This window comes from Lepidochelys kempii, chromosome 17 (genome assembly GCF_965140285.1).
Source record: "Lepidochelys kempii isolate rLepKem1 chromosome 17, rLepKem1.hap1, whole genome shotgun sequence".
Classification (NCBI taxonomy): Eukaryota; Metazoa; Chordata; order Testudines; family Cheloniidae; genus Lepidochelys; species Lepidochelys kempii.
Window position 1 is genome coordinate 14192761 of NC_136396.1, and position 13795 is coordinate 14206555.

At 42.0% G+C, this 13795-nt stretch overlaps 1 protein-coding gene and 1 non-coding gene across 11 annotated transcripts in view; one reads left to right on the top strand and one right to left on the bottom strand.

Moving 5' to 3' along the window:
- Positions 1 to 13795, bottom strand: part of AUTS2 (activator of transcription and developmental regulator AUTS2) — a 993348-nt gene that overhangs the window by 134400 nt on the left and 845153 nt on the right. The window lies entirely within an intron of this gene.
- TRNAA-UGC (transfer RNA alanine (anticodon UGC)) lies at positions 11481 to 11552 on the top strand. The gene has a single exon. It is a non-coding gene; the product is annotated as a tRNA-Ala (tRNA).

Genomic DNA, 13795 nt, shown 5'->3' on the forward strand with positions numbered 1-13795 from the left:
GACGTTGGTTCAAATCTCAGCTCTGCCACAGACTTTGGTGCCCACAATTCAAGAAAGATGTTGATAAGTTGGAGATGATTCGGAGAAGAGCCAGGAGAATGGTTAAAGGATGAGAAATCCCACTTTATAGTGACAGACTCAAGGAGGTCAATCTATTTATCTTAAAGAAAAGGTTAAGGGGTGACTTGATTACAGTCTATAAGTACCTACATGGGGAACAAATATTAAATATTGGGCTCTTCAATCCAGCCGAGAAACATAGAACGTCGATCCAATGGCTGGAAGTTGAAGCTAGACAAACTCAGATTCGAAATATCAGATGTCAATTTTTAACAGTGAGAGTAATTAACTATTGGAATAATTTACCAAGGATTGTGTCGCATTCTTCATCACAAATTATTTGTTTTTCTAAAAGGTTTGCTCTAAAACCTATTGTGCTCTAGAACTTAAGTTCTCTGGCCTGTGCTCTAGGGGAGGTCAGACTGTATAACCACAAAGGTCCCTTCTGGCCTTGGAATCTATGAATGTTGAGCAAGTCACTCAATCTCTGTGAGCCTCAGTTTCTCTGCTGTTAAATGCAGTTAATAACAACTCCTTTCTCCCACGTGTTGTGTTTGGGACAGGGACTACCTTTTTCTAGGTCTCTGTATAACATCCAGCACAAGGTGGCTTTGATTTTGGTACAAATAAATGATAATAAGTAATAATAGCACCCAAATCGGACAGCCACCAAACTTCGGGCACAGCCAGACTTTTTGCGGTGAGCTGAGCTGTGCTGTTATAGTTGTCACAGGCCGAATTAAAAACCCACAGTGTGAACACGCCCAAGCTTTGGGAAAATTCAGGTATAAGTCAGGCCCTGTGGGAAAAAAACAAGTTAAGCAGCTTTAGGAATGAAGATAAAACAAAACACATACAATGTTTTAAAATAAGCCATCTGAAATAGAAACAAAAAATAAACCCAAGTTTAATGGCAACAAAGTGCATAGCACAAACTCCCCAAAGCCAGGCAAGTCCAAGTTAAATCCAACACTGCACACACCACCCATGCAGCTTATGATGTCTGGTGTTCACAATGCAGAGATGCATTTCAGTCTAGTCAGACTGGGTGGCTTAGATACCTGTTTATCAGCAGAAATATCTGAGCAGACAGAAGAAACATGCCATACGGCTGCTTGGCTCATTAATAGCACCCTCTTTGAAGGACTTTCCAGTTTTAAGAGTTGAAACGCTATACAGGGTTTAATGTTGTAAACAGAAAGTGAAGTCAGCCCTTTTATGATCTTCCTGTCCATGACACTGTGAAGGGAACCTCCTTGTCATTTAACCCTCTTCACCAAGATCTTATATACACCCACAAATTGCACCAGGTTATCTTTGGTATTTAAGTCAATTTAAACTGACGCAGAAGGCTGTGTGGACACACTGATTTTGTTTTAAGAATGGTTTATTTTGATTACACTTAAAGCTGTTCCTATTTGACCTAAGCTAAACCAAAATAAGGCACTCAAACTGAAATATGAGTGTCCGCATGTGAAGTTGCATCCATATAACTAAAACTGGTTTAAAATCAGATCCTGAGTTAGTGCTAAATTATCCCCAAGAGGTGCATGTTGCTAGTTCTCACAGTGGCATCACAGCTTAAATTTCAGCCACAATCTCTGATTTTTCACCTAAAAGATGAGTATGGAAGTATACACACTCGGCTCTACACAACAGGTGACATTCAGTGGACAGAACATTCTACCAATGATGTGGTACATTATTATTATTATTATTTATGTGCATTGCAGTAGCGCCTAGAGGCCCAGTTATGGACCAGTGTGCCAGGCACTGTACAAACACAGAACAAGAGGGTCTATGTCCCAAGCTGTTTACACTCTAATAACACTCAGCCTTCTTTTGCATAGATTCTTTCACACAAACTGTCTCCCCAAAACCTTTACAGTGTTAAAGGATACAAGTGCACAGTTACAATTAAAAGAAGAAGAGGAGCGGAGGCAGTGACATTAAGACATTTAGGCAAGGAAGGAAAGACATGTTGTCCAATGAAGTTATGAAAATAGTTGGAGAAACCTGAAGAGGAAACTACTTCAACCTTTATTGGTGAAACTGCATGAAAGGATAGGAAAGGTCCATGCAAGATGAGGGGAGGGGAGCAGAGAGCACGTTCATGGGCTAATACTTAGAAATGTATAAAAGATGCATTTCACTTCTGCATTAGGCTCTTCCCACTGGAAATGAAGACTGTTACTTTGCATTCCTACAATAGCACCTTTCATATCAGCATTTCAATGAACTTTGCAAACATTACTCGAGAGTCTCAGAAAAACCGCATGATGTGGAGTGAATGGTATTACAGATATTTTACAGAAGGGCCAGTTAAGGCAGAGAAAGGGATCATGAGTTAGAGAGCTTTAAGAACAGAAACCAGGTGTCTGGACTTGCAGTTTCAGGATAGGCTGGGTTCTTCTCTCATACATAATCCTTAAAGTTATTTCTGCCCAGTGCCGTCACTATAAAAACCACCCTTCTCTTGAGTCCACTTGGTGCTTTGGAAACCTGTGTAATCCATTGAGTTCAGGCATAGATATTAGTGGACTATTTTGTGGGGAGATATAATAGAATCACGGAAACATGGGAAGGCCCTTTTTTTAAAATTATTATTTCTGGAGGCAAGGCTTTGGCTTGTACAGATCCATAAAACCTTTTGAGGTAGTATGGAGAAGCTTAATCTTTGGCTGACACCTGACATCTTTGCCAGAATTATGGTATTCTTATCCTGCAGACCTGAAAAGTGAGATGTGCCCTCGACATATGACCTGAGCAAATGTGAAGGCAATTTTATCGCTGGCGTAAATAAAATAAACTCTGACAGGCCTGAGGATGGGAGAAGTGGCGTGGCCCTGTGTTGTCCCCCTTTAGTTAAAACCCTTTGGACTTTGCCTTAAGCTCACTGCAGATGGCTGCTGATGCAAAGGGTGATATTTGCTTGTAATCTTTCCTTGGAAAGTAATTAGCTTCCATTTAGAGGGATGACAAATTGATCAGGCAGGAATCTCACTGAGCTCTGAATTGACGCTAAACTATGGTGTCTGGGGCTCTGGCAAGTCGGGTTTGTAAGTCTGTCAATGCATTTTACAGTTTCAAAATTCAATCACCCAACAGCAGGCGAGGAAAGACATTGCTCCAAGGGGGGGTAAGGGGGGGGGAGAACCCACCAAAGCCAACACTTCCTCCTGCAAGTTCATTATCGCCTCTCTAAAGCATGACGGTGGTGTGAAATGGGTTAGACGCACGGATGCCTCTGTTAACGGCCAAAGAAAAAAAAGTCGCACATCATTAGGAATGGAATAAACGATACCGAGGCACAGAGCAGAAATGATTTGATTAGCAATTTCCAGTTTTGAAAAGACCTGGAAGAGAACCAAATGACTATACAGAAGGTGTGATGGAGTTCTTAATTGCTGTAACTGCACAGGGAGACTCGATGATTTGTGACATATAATACAGCACAGTACGCTAACGCTAATAACTGTTAATTAACTGCAGCAATGATATACTCTCAAAATGCACATACAAGTTACCATAATTTCTAGATTAAAAGCTGCACTTTTCGAAGCCACAGGCAGGGAGGGAAAAAAAAAGGGGGGGGGGGGGACAGGGTTTTTTTTTTAACCTTCTTTGAGCACGGTTCACATCCCACCCAGAGGAAAGCAGCCAGACAACACTAGCAAAAAAAAATACTCCTGCTGAAATGTGAAACAGTTCCTGAATGAACCTCTCCCCCAAGAGAAGCAGTTATTAATTCTGAAAGGCTGCTGTTGCACCAGGCCATCTGGCTGTGCTGTGAGGAGTTCAGTACTGCTTGGATCCCATTTGCCCCAGCGACACCGTTCAACTCGCCAACGTTAACGCACCGGTTTGAAATTTCATTTTGGTCCCTCCCTGGTCCTGTTTGTGGGTTTTGTTTTTGTTGTTGCTGTGTTTGTTGCGGGAGTTGGTTGCGCTGTCCCCTGCGAACACAGCTCTGTTGGAGACCTTCTCTGAGCCTGGAGACAGCAGTCTCTTCTAAATGATGCCAAGAAGCGAACGTTACTCTGACTCCGAATAGCAATGCTGTACATTAGACTGGAAGGTAGCGCTCAGCAACAGCTGCTGGATTGACAGCCCTGGAGACTGAAGGCCTCTATTTATCCATCCTGCAGGTAGAGCACAAAAACTTCCTCACATTGCCCCCTGCCAATATGGCGAGGCTGGGATCATGTGACGCTGATTAGCTGTCTGGAAATTGCTAAAAGACTTTCTCTTTGAGATCAATAGTACTAAAGAGGAATGTAAGATGGGTGTCAGGAGAGAAAAATTATTAATGTAGAGTTTCTGACCAGCACTAAAATACTTTTGGCCTGTTTCCCCACCAAATTTCTTTCAGATGTAACAGATCTTTAGAAAGTCTCTTTAAATGCTACAGTCAAAGCAAACAAAACCAAGCACCTCAATTACCCTGGGGGTGGGAAAGCTAACAGCTTAGTGCTTCTATTGGTCATCCATTGTCATGTACTCCATCTGCATCTCTCCCAAGGGACAAGTTAAGCCAGGTGGTCCACATCTTTGAAGGTACTGCTCTCTGTTTCACAGTAGGACGAGTACAAATCTGAGCCTTATTGTAAATATATTGGAAGAATGGAAAAAACACACACACAGTTGGGTTTCAGTGTCAGTGTTCACTGGTATGAGCTGAGCTACAGGTTACAGAAGAGATAAGAAACATGCACAGTACAAAGGAAAGAGGAGAGAAACAAAAATACTCTCAATATACGAAGAGGAAATAGAGACCAATGAGGATATGTGTGAATGGTCTGTCGACATATATAGATTACCCATCTCCGTAGCATCCATGTGCCACTGCCATGAAATATATCACAGGTAGACTTGTCTATCAGTCTAATACACTGCAAGCCAATGAAATGAAGGCATATCCTGTAAGACACTTGGGCTTAAGTGTATTTGTAGTCAGGACTCACTTTTAGTGAAGAGCACACAGGTCTTTTTAAGTATTATTGCTCCAATTACAGTGTTGTCAACCTCAGAAGATAATTCTCTCTCAACATACTAGCATTGGCTGTATGTGTACAATGGAAGAAAAGAAGAACAGATCTCCTTTTTATCTTGATATCAGAGCTACAGTAAATAGTACCAGTAAAAAAAATGTGGTTTTATATTTCAGAGAATCCTAGGCATGAAAGGAAAACATGGCCTGTTAAGTCATATACCGTCTCTGCCCTCAGGGCCAGTACAGAATTATTCCCTATAATATGTTCTCCAGTGCTCTGGCCAAATGTAAATAACTCATGCGATGGCATTTCTACCACTTCCCTTGGTATGACATTTCCCCTCCTTATTTAATCTCTGTCTCTTCCTACTGCTCCTAGTGATCATATCACTCCCAGTTTTGCTCCTGTGACTACCCTCTCCAAATCATATTTTCCTTACACACTAACAAGTACTTTTACCAGACAGATTTTAAATCTGACATGAATGCTATGTATAAAGATCCACACACTAGATATGTACTTAATAACCCCCCAGGGACAAAAATGCTTCTGTAACCACTAAAATGCATCCTTTGGGGATAAGTCAGCCTTGAGTAAAAAATTCTTAAAGACATTTTGTATGACAGTATCACTCCCTTTGAAAGTCTCAGGTGCCATTATAAAGATGAGGAGGAGGACTGTAATGCACTTTAAGAAATCAAGAATAATTAGCCTCGTGTATTACTGTTTTGCCATAAGATCTAAGTGATAAGTCATCCAAATTGCATGATTCTGAGTAATCACAAATGCTAGTGTTAAAAAAAAAGAGACATGAAGTAAAACTGCACATTCCACAGTTGTGTTGTGCTATATTAATGAAAGAAACCCCAAACATTTATGATCCCAGTACATGATTAAAAATATGGAGTCAGAAAGAAGGCTGACAAAGGGCTTGAGTCTGCTCTCAATTATATTGGTGTAAATCTGAAGTAATTCTCCTGATGCCAATGGCATTACTCCAGATCAACACCATTTCAACATTCCCTCTCGTAGGTCCCTCATTCTAGTTCCAAAGTTACCTATGTTCCACACAAATTGTCTGTCCCCTCAGCAATTTTATTGCTGAAAATTATTCACATATGGAATAAAGAATGAAAAAAACTAATGCGGTCTTGGGATGCATCAGGAGAGGTATTTCCAGTAGGGATAAGGAGGTTTTAGTACCGTTATACAAGGCACTGGTGAGACCTCACCTGGAATACTGTGTGCAGTTCTGGTCTCCCATGTTTAAGAAGGATGAATTCAAACTGGAACAGGTACAGAGAAGGGCTACTAGGATGATGCGAGGAATGGAAAACTTGTCTTATGAAAGGAGACTCAAGGAGCTTGGCTTGTTTAGCCTAATTACAAGAAGGTTGAGAGGAGATATGATTGCTCTCTATAAATATATCAGAGGGATAAATACCAGAGAGGAGAGGAATTATTTAAGCTCAGTACCAATGTGGACACAAGAACAAATGGATATAAACTGGCCACCAGGAAATTTAGACTAGAAATTAGACGAAGGTTTCTAACCATCAAAGGAGTGAAGTTTTGGAATAGCCTTCCAATGGAAGCAGTGGGGGCAAAAGATCTATCTGGCTTTAAGATTAAACTCGATAACTTTATGGAGGACATGGTATGATGGGATAACATGGTTTTGGTAATTAAATATTCATGGTAAACAGGCCCAATGGCCTGTGATGGGATATTAGATGGGGTGGGATCCGAGTTACCCAGGAAAGAATTTTCTGTAGTATCTGGCTGATGAATCTTGCCCATATGCTCAGGGTTTAGCTGATCGCCATATTTGGGATCGGGAAAGAATTTTCCTCCAAGGCAGATTGGAAAAGGCCCTGGAGGTTTTTTGCCTTCCTCTGTAACATGGGGCATGGGTCACTTGCTGGAGGATTCTCTGCTCCTTGAAGTCTTTAAACTACGATTTGAGGACTTCAATAGCACAGATATAGGTGTGAGATTTTTTGCAGGAGTGGTGGGTGAAATTCTGTGGCCTGCGTTGTACAGGAGGTCAGACTAGATGATCATAATGGTCCCTTCTGACTTAAATATCTATGAATCTATGAATGATGAAGTGGAAGTCACAGAGTTATTCACATTAAAGGAAGGCGTCCCATAGCATTTTAAGTATCAATAAGTTGTTCATTTTCCTCCTTTTGGATCTGTATCATGCCTTATGTTCCAAACAGGGGCTTTGACACGTTGAGAGATACAAATATAGAAGAAGATCTTCAAAGGCATAAAGGGGAGTTAGGCACCCAACCTAAAGTCAATGGGAGTTGGGTGTCTAACTTGCATTTTTGCCTTTGAAAATCTCTCCCATAACTCAGAACAGATTTTCACTCACAGGATGAAACTCATCCCTGTGCAGGCGGCCAATAAAATGTCTGGTGCTTAAGTCCCATTTAAGCCATATTTTGAGGTCTGAAGTGGTACTCAACTGATGTATCGATCTTATGCTGGCCATTTGCACAGGGTGAACTTCGCTCATGATATTCCAGTTGGAACTCCTTTGTTCGTGTCACATGAAAATGCCTCTGGGTCAGAGCAGCACGTTCTGTGCTAGCTGTACGAAATGCGCGAGTTACAATTAAACTGTTTTTTCCCCTCCAGACGAAAGCAAATATTTTCTATTAAGATTTGTTTCAAGCAGAAGCACACAAAATAAAAGCAAGAGAAATATTTGAGGGTTGCGTCGATTGGGGTATGCATGGAAAATTAACGCTCTGACATACATAATGTGCTTAATCTTTTGTGGCAACTTTTTTACATTTGTAAGAGTTATGGATTTTAAAAGTCACAGCTAAGATTGCTTAATGAACATTCACCACCCTGGCAGTGGAAGCAGGGCTGATGTGGTTTAGTCAGCTGTTAGCTTTATTGCCTCTCTTCTGTACTAAAAGTGACAAGTTGAACACATTATAGAGAGCTCAGATGTGTTATGTAGATGAAGCCTGCAGCAATATCTGCCTGCTCTCTATTATTTATGATGTCTATATAATACAATGGACTGAGATTTAAGCCATTGTGATGCAGTTTGTTTTCCAGGGCTCTGAAGTACAGCACATTTTACAGAGAATTGCATCTCTGTTACATATTAATCAAATCCATCTTACATGCAGCTCTTACACTGTAAACTAAAGAGAAAGAAAGATTAAAGCGCTTGGCTTTTCCTCCGCTGTCAAGGACTGGCAATAAAATAATAATAAGGGCTTCTAAATAATGTGTGTGTGACAGGCCTTTGCTCAGTTGTACAGTCCTTTATGGAGGTTAACTACAAAATAAGTTCCAGTGAGTGATTGGAAACAGGCGTGTGTGCAAGACTGTAATGCCAACCCCTGCATAACTCTTTGCAAAGTTCATTTGCAGAATTTCTCCCAACTTGATAAAGCAGTGTTGTTGCCACTCCAATCCTTCCAGTCATCAGTGCGTCCTGCCCAACTTTACAATCCCCGTCCTTTTGAACTCACCTTCAGCTGTGGCCCCTTCGTGCAGAAAGCTAAACTCCAGTCACAAAAATCAGGCTTCCCCCCGCATTTTGGAAGTCATGGGAAAGTTATTTTACTATAGAATATATAAAACTCTGTAGAGGTCTGTGGTTTCGGATTTTTCTTTTTCATCATTATTTGGGTTTTGAAGATCAAGATGTGGAATTTTTAACAAAAGCCTGAAAAGACTGGAAGTTTTTAAGATGGTATGAATTGCAGCATTTATTGGATTGTTTTCCCCCCCCACCAGATTGTTCTGTCAGGCCGCCTTTTAAAAGTTAAAAGTTAAGCCTGCTCTGCCTTATTATCCCCACAACAGTTGGGCTCAACACGCCACAGCTTGCAGGCGGTCTGCCTGCTTCTCATCATGTTATTTAGATGCTCGTGTGTCAAATGCATGGAAGAGAAGCTGCCCAAGGCATCTGAAAAGGAGCCATTGAGGCCATCACAACTTGCTGTGCTGGTGAGCCACTGTCAGAGTGCAGGACTGGGAATCAGGAGGCATGCATGGGTTTGATTCCAGGCTATGTCAGTGACCTTCTGTGTAACCTTAGGCAAGCCACATCACCTCTCTGTATGGAGGGTCCACTCTTAACTTAACACTTCCTAATCCAGAGATGAAAAGTGCTACATAAGCGATAAAGTACCACTGGTATTACGAACTGTGTAATAACTGAAAGAAAATAGAAGGCAATATGTTAAGTATATTATACATTGCACAGCTAAGTTAACCTGCAGAATCCACTTGGGAGAGTCGTCACTGGATCAACTTAAGGTGCTGCGAAGTTCAGATCTGGATTCTGAATGCCTCAAAGTTCAGTGGCTTTTGGACCTGGGGCTTTGCTTGAGTCAATTATAAAGATGAGGCCTCTTGAAAAAATATGTATTCAGATCTTGGTTTGTGTATTAATATCCCTGAACTTTAATGATATTTGGACCTAGAATTTTGGTTCAGGTTCAACTCTAAATCAAATAGTGTGGGAGGATTTTTAAAATGTTTGATACTTTTAGGACAGATAACTTCTGTATTGTAGTTATGCACCTTAAGATCATGGAAAAGGCAAATAAATGCCAACCTGCAGGGCATAAGATGACCCCTGCAGGGTCAGAAAAAAATCCTGACCTACATACCTATAGCATGGTACAAATGTCTCAGGTGCAGTATTCCCCCCACATTCTTCTGAAACATCAGGTTTTGGCTCAATGATGTAATGCAATATGGCAACTGCTATGTTTGCTCTCAAAGAACTGCCATATACTGCTGCTGTGGATTTTCCGAGGGTCATGGTGGTATTTTGAGACTGTAGTCATAAGATGATACTACTTTCCAACATCTCCATTATCTCTTCTAGCATACCTAGTCTCATTTGCTCAGAGAATCCTGAGTACTTTAGTTTTTTATTTCACAGCATGTTTATATGCAGTGATATCCATGTTTGATGGCTGGGACTCCTCAGAAGTTTGCAGGCGTTGCAGCTACCTCAGCATGATCAGTCTGGGGTTTTGATTTTATATTTCTTTTATCTCTTAGTATCTGGGAAAAAAATTAACATGTCTAAGCTAACTCCCTCTTCTGTCTCTCCCACTGCGTCTGGTCTTGCTTCATCTCCCACTTAAACCCATTTTCTGCCAGTGTAATGCCAACTACTGACTTCAGTGGACTCACTCCAGCACTGCACTGGTTGTAAAGGAAAGAAGAATTGGATGTATTTCAGAGTACGAATTTTCTTTATAATTATGGGTTATATAGCACTGGGCACAAAGGAAGCACTGAATAAATAACTGATGATAATGAATGAAAAGAATCCTGACTCTTTGGGTCTGCCTTGCCCACGGTGTAGCCATTTAAGCTTTGGCAAAGTGAGTATAAAACAGACCCTTAAAGGGTTTTCATGCAACTAATGGTAATTCTAGACTGGTGCCTCTACTTCACTGTGTAGCTCACCAGGTTGCCAATTCTCATGACATTTGCTATTTGTTTTTTGTTTGTGTATTTGTTTTAAAGTGTCCAGGCTCTTGGATTCACAGAGTTAGGTGAAAATCTCAACTTATACTGAAAATTTGAAAAATTTTATGGAGAAAAGCTTGAAAACATGAACCCTAAAGGCTCAAAACCCAAAAAGGCAAATAAAAAGAGCCCCAAATGAATTATTTGTAAAGAATCACGATTTTTAAGCAATCTCTTGATTTTTGACTTCCTAAGGGTTGGCAATACTCAACTCATTTCTTCAATTGCTGAGACCTGTCTTAAAACTTCTCCACCACCGACCATCCTCACCAGTATCCACGCAGGGAAAAGAAGCCTGTTTTGAAGAGCAGTTGCCAAGAAGAACCTCCTTGCTTTTATTTCTGATGAATGCGAAGAGGTAGAGAACAGAGTGGGCCATGCCTGAAATATATCAAGACTGATTTTATTTTGAAGGAGATTATGTTCCTTCCATTGTGGCAGCTTTTAAAACCATCTTCTGTAGATTTCCGACACCCAGTACAGTGTCACAGGGAAACGTTCTCCAAGTCCGGAGATGGTATCTTGAGGGATAGTCATTCTCATTTCCACATAAACCAGACTTTAAAACAAAAGAGAGAGAGAGAGAGACCTAGCTGCTTGTAGTAGTGGGGTAGTTTCTTTCACTCCACTCTACCTGGAAAGTGGTCAAAGTGCCACCCGAAGCTATGAGAATTCATTTCTCAGGCTTTGGGCAATGAGCTGGGAAAACATGAGCTCCAGCCTCCTGTGGTTTGTATGTCTGCATCAGGAGAAGCCTAGAGAATATGAAGGCAGACTCTCCAATTCTCTCCTTTACCTTGTCTTGAAAAGTAAATACACTGCTCCATTCAGTAGGGAATTACCACGGGGGGGGGGGGGGGAGGATTGGAAAACTCTAGGGGCTAGATAGGGGAAGGGGATCTAGCTCAGTGGTAGAGCGCATGCTTTGCGTGTATGAGGTCCCAGGTTCAATCCCTGGCATCTCCAAATTGCTTTGGGGCGGGGAAGGGATAGCTCAGTGGTTTGAGCATTGGCCTGCTAAACCCGGGTTGTGAGTTCAATCCTTGAGGGGGCCATTGAGGGATCTGGGGAGTTGGGGATTGGTCCTGCTTTGAGCAGGGGGTTGGACTAGATGACCTCCTGAGGTCTCTTCCAACCCTGATAGTCTATGATTCTAGGGGCCTTGCTTACAAACCCTTACATTAACAGGCAGCAGTGTGAAGAGACTGTCGCACAGGCTGCTGAGAACAGAGTTGTAAGTCACTGTGCAGGTTTGCTGAAGGAGCCTGGGAGCAGCTGCATCCCTTTATTCCCTAAATAACGTATTGATATGAGCACATGTATTTTCCTGTTGAAGTGGCTCACAGAATAAATGTGCATCCCATCCAAAGAGAGATTACTATGGCAGCAGATGTATGCTATACTGCAAACAATAAACGTATGGAGCCCTAATCCGATACAACACAATTTCGTTTCATACTAAATCCTTCATGGAAAGTATCACAAAATGCTTTACAGCAATAGGAGGTGGGAGTCCTGCTCAATGCCTAAAGCCCTAGGCAGTTTGGACTCCCGGGTTCTTTTCCTAACCCTGCCACTACCCCAGCCTGGGCTTCTTTTGACCCTGCCTCTGACAATGTGGGCAACTCACTTACGCACACGGTGCCTCAGCCTATCCAAACGGAACATGAGCATGCACCCAGCCTCACAGGGAGATGAGAGTCTTAATTCCTGTTTGTAAAGTGCTTTGAGATACCTGGATAGATGCTGTGTGCTATTCATACACAGAGAGAACGCTTTACTGCACAAAGCTGGGGTCAGTGACTCCCATGCAGGGCCAACGACATACGGAAACAAAACAAGCGCAAATAAACTGCCAACGATAAAAATCCAAATTCATGCAGGCTCGTCATGACAAGACAAGAATGGAAGGAAAGCTGGAGTAGCGGGGGCAGGGATAGTAGCTTGGCATTTAGTGCTGGATGCAGGCAAAGACAAACCAGAAGGTTTTGAGGGAAGATCTGAAGAAAGGATGTGACTCAGGAGGAGACGAGGGAGAGAGTTAAATGGGCCAGCACAAATGAAAAAAGCAACCCCCAGCTGTGGAGAGTTCTGAAGAGAGGACAAAGAGGAGACCAAGATTGGAGGAGCGGCATGAGCAGGCAGGGGCACCAGAGGGTCACAGAGGAGGTCACAGAGATGGGGTGGTGCGAGTCCATACAGAGCACTGAAAACCAGGAGGGCAAGTTGGTATTTTTATTTGAAGTTGTATCGTAAATGGCAAGTGGACCTAATTGTAAACAGCGGGGCTTCCCCTTGCATGTCTTTATCCTTTGCGTTAAATCTTAGTTGAGAAACAGCACAAGGCACTGAAAACAAACACACACACACACACATAAACAAACTAAGCTTAGCATAGTTCAATCCCCACCTTGCTTGATCCTCCTCTAAACAGTCAACAGCCCAATGATATCTCTGCCGCTGATTATTCAAGGGCCATTACTATATCAGTGAATGACTGATTGCATTTAATTCAAGTACATCATATATTTGGAATTCAGTTTATCCTAGCTATTCAGAGCTCCCACACACAAAGTATAACAGATCATTTAAAACCAGTGCAGGTCACATCCTGAGTTGTGGCACTAACCATATAATTTCCTACTCTCCTAGGGGCATTAAATCCTGCAACTGCTGACCTGCCAGCAGGAGAGATGACCTCACATTTGTCCTGCTTATTTTTGGCTAATAACCATTAGGGACAATGGCAAGGGCTCACACCTGCTGCCCAGTACTAGTGCAGATCAGTCCCAGCAGGAGGCAAAAGCTGAAAATCTCCTCCCCTTTTCATTACAGGCTTTTGTCACTCATGCACGCACACAAAGCTACTCAGGGGGATTCTAAGAGAATTAAGCGTAAGTGACAAAGTGTGTCCTACCCCCTAGCAAGTTAGCAAACACTGTTGAGGGGTTTACACAACGTTGTCAAGCATCAATATTGATTAAAAGACATTTATATCACTTTTCCCACTTTTCACTTTCCCTAGAAGGTGTGCAGAAGCTAAAATACACAAGACACATCACCAACAAGGTTATTTATACCACCACAGCATATCTTTACATAAAAAATGCAAGCTCTATGCCTGTAAAGGGTGTGATCTAGCAGGACCCCTGAAGTCCACTCCTTAGATCTGGGTCTGGGGAATTCTCAGAGGTCACCTCAAAGGTCAC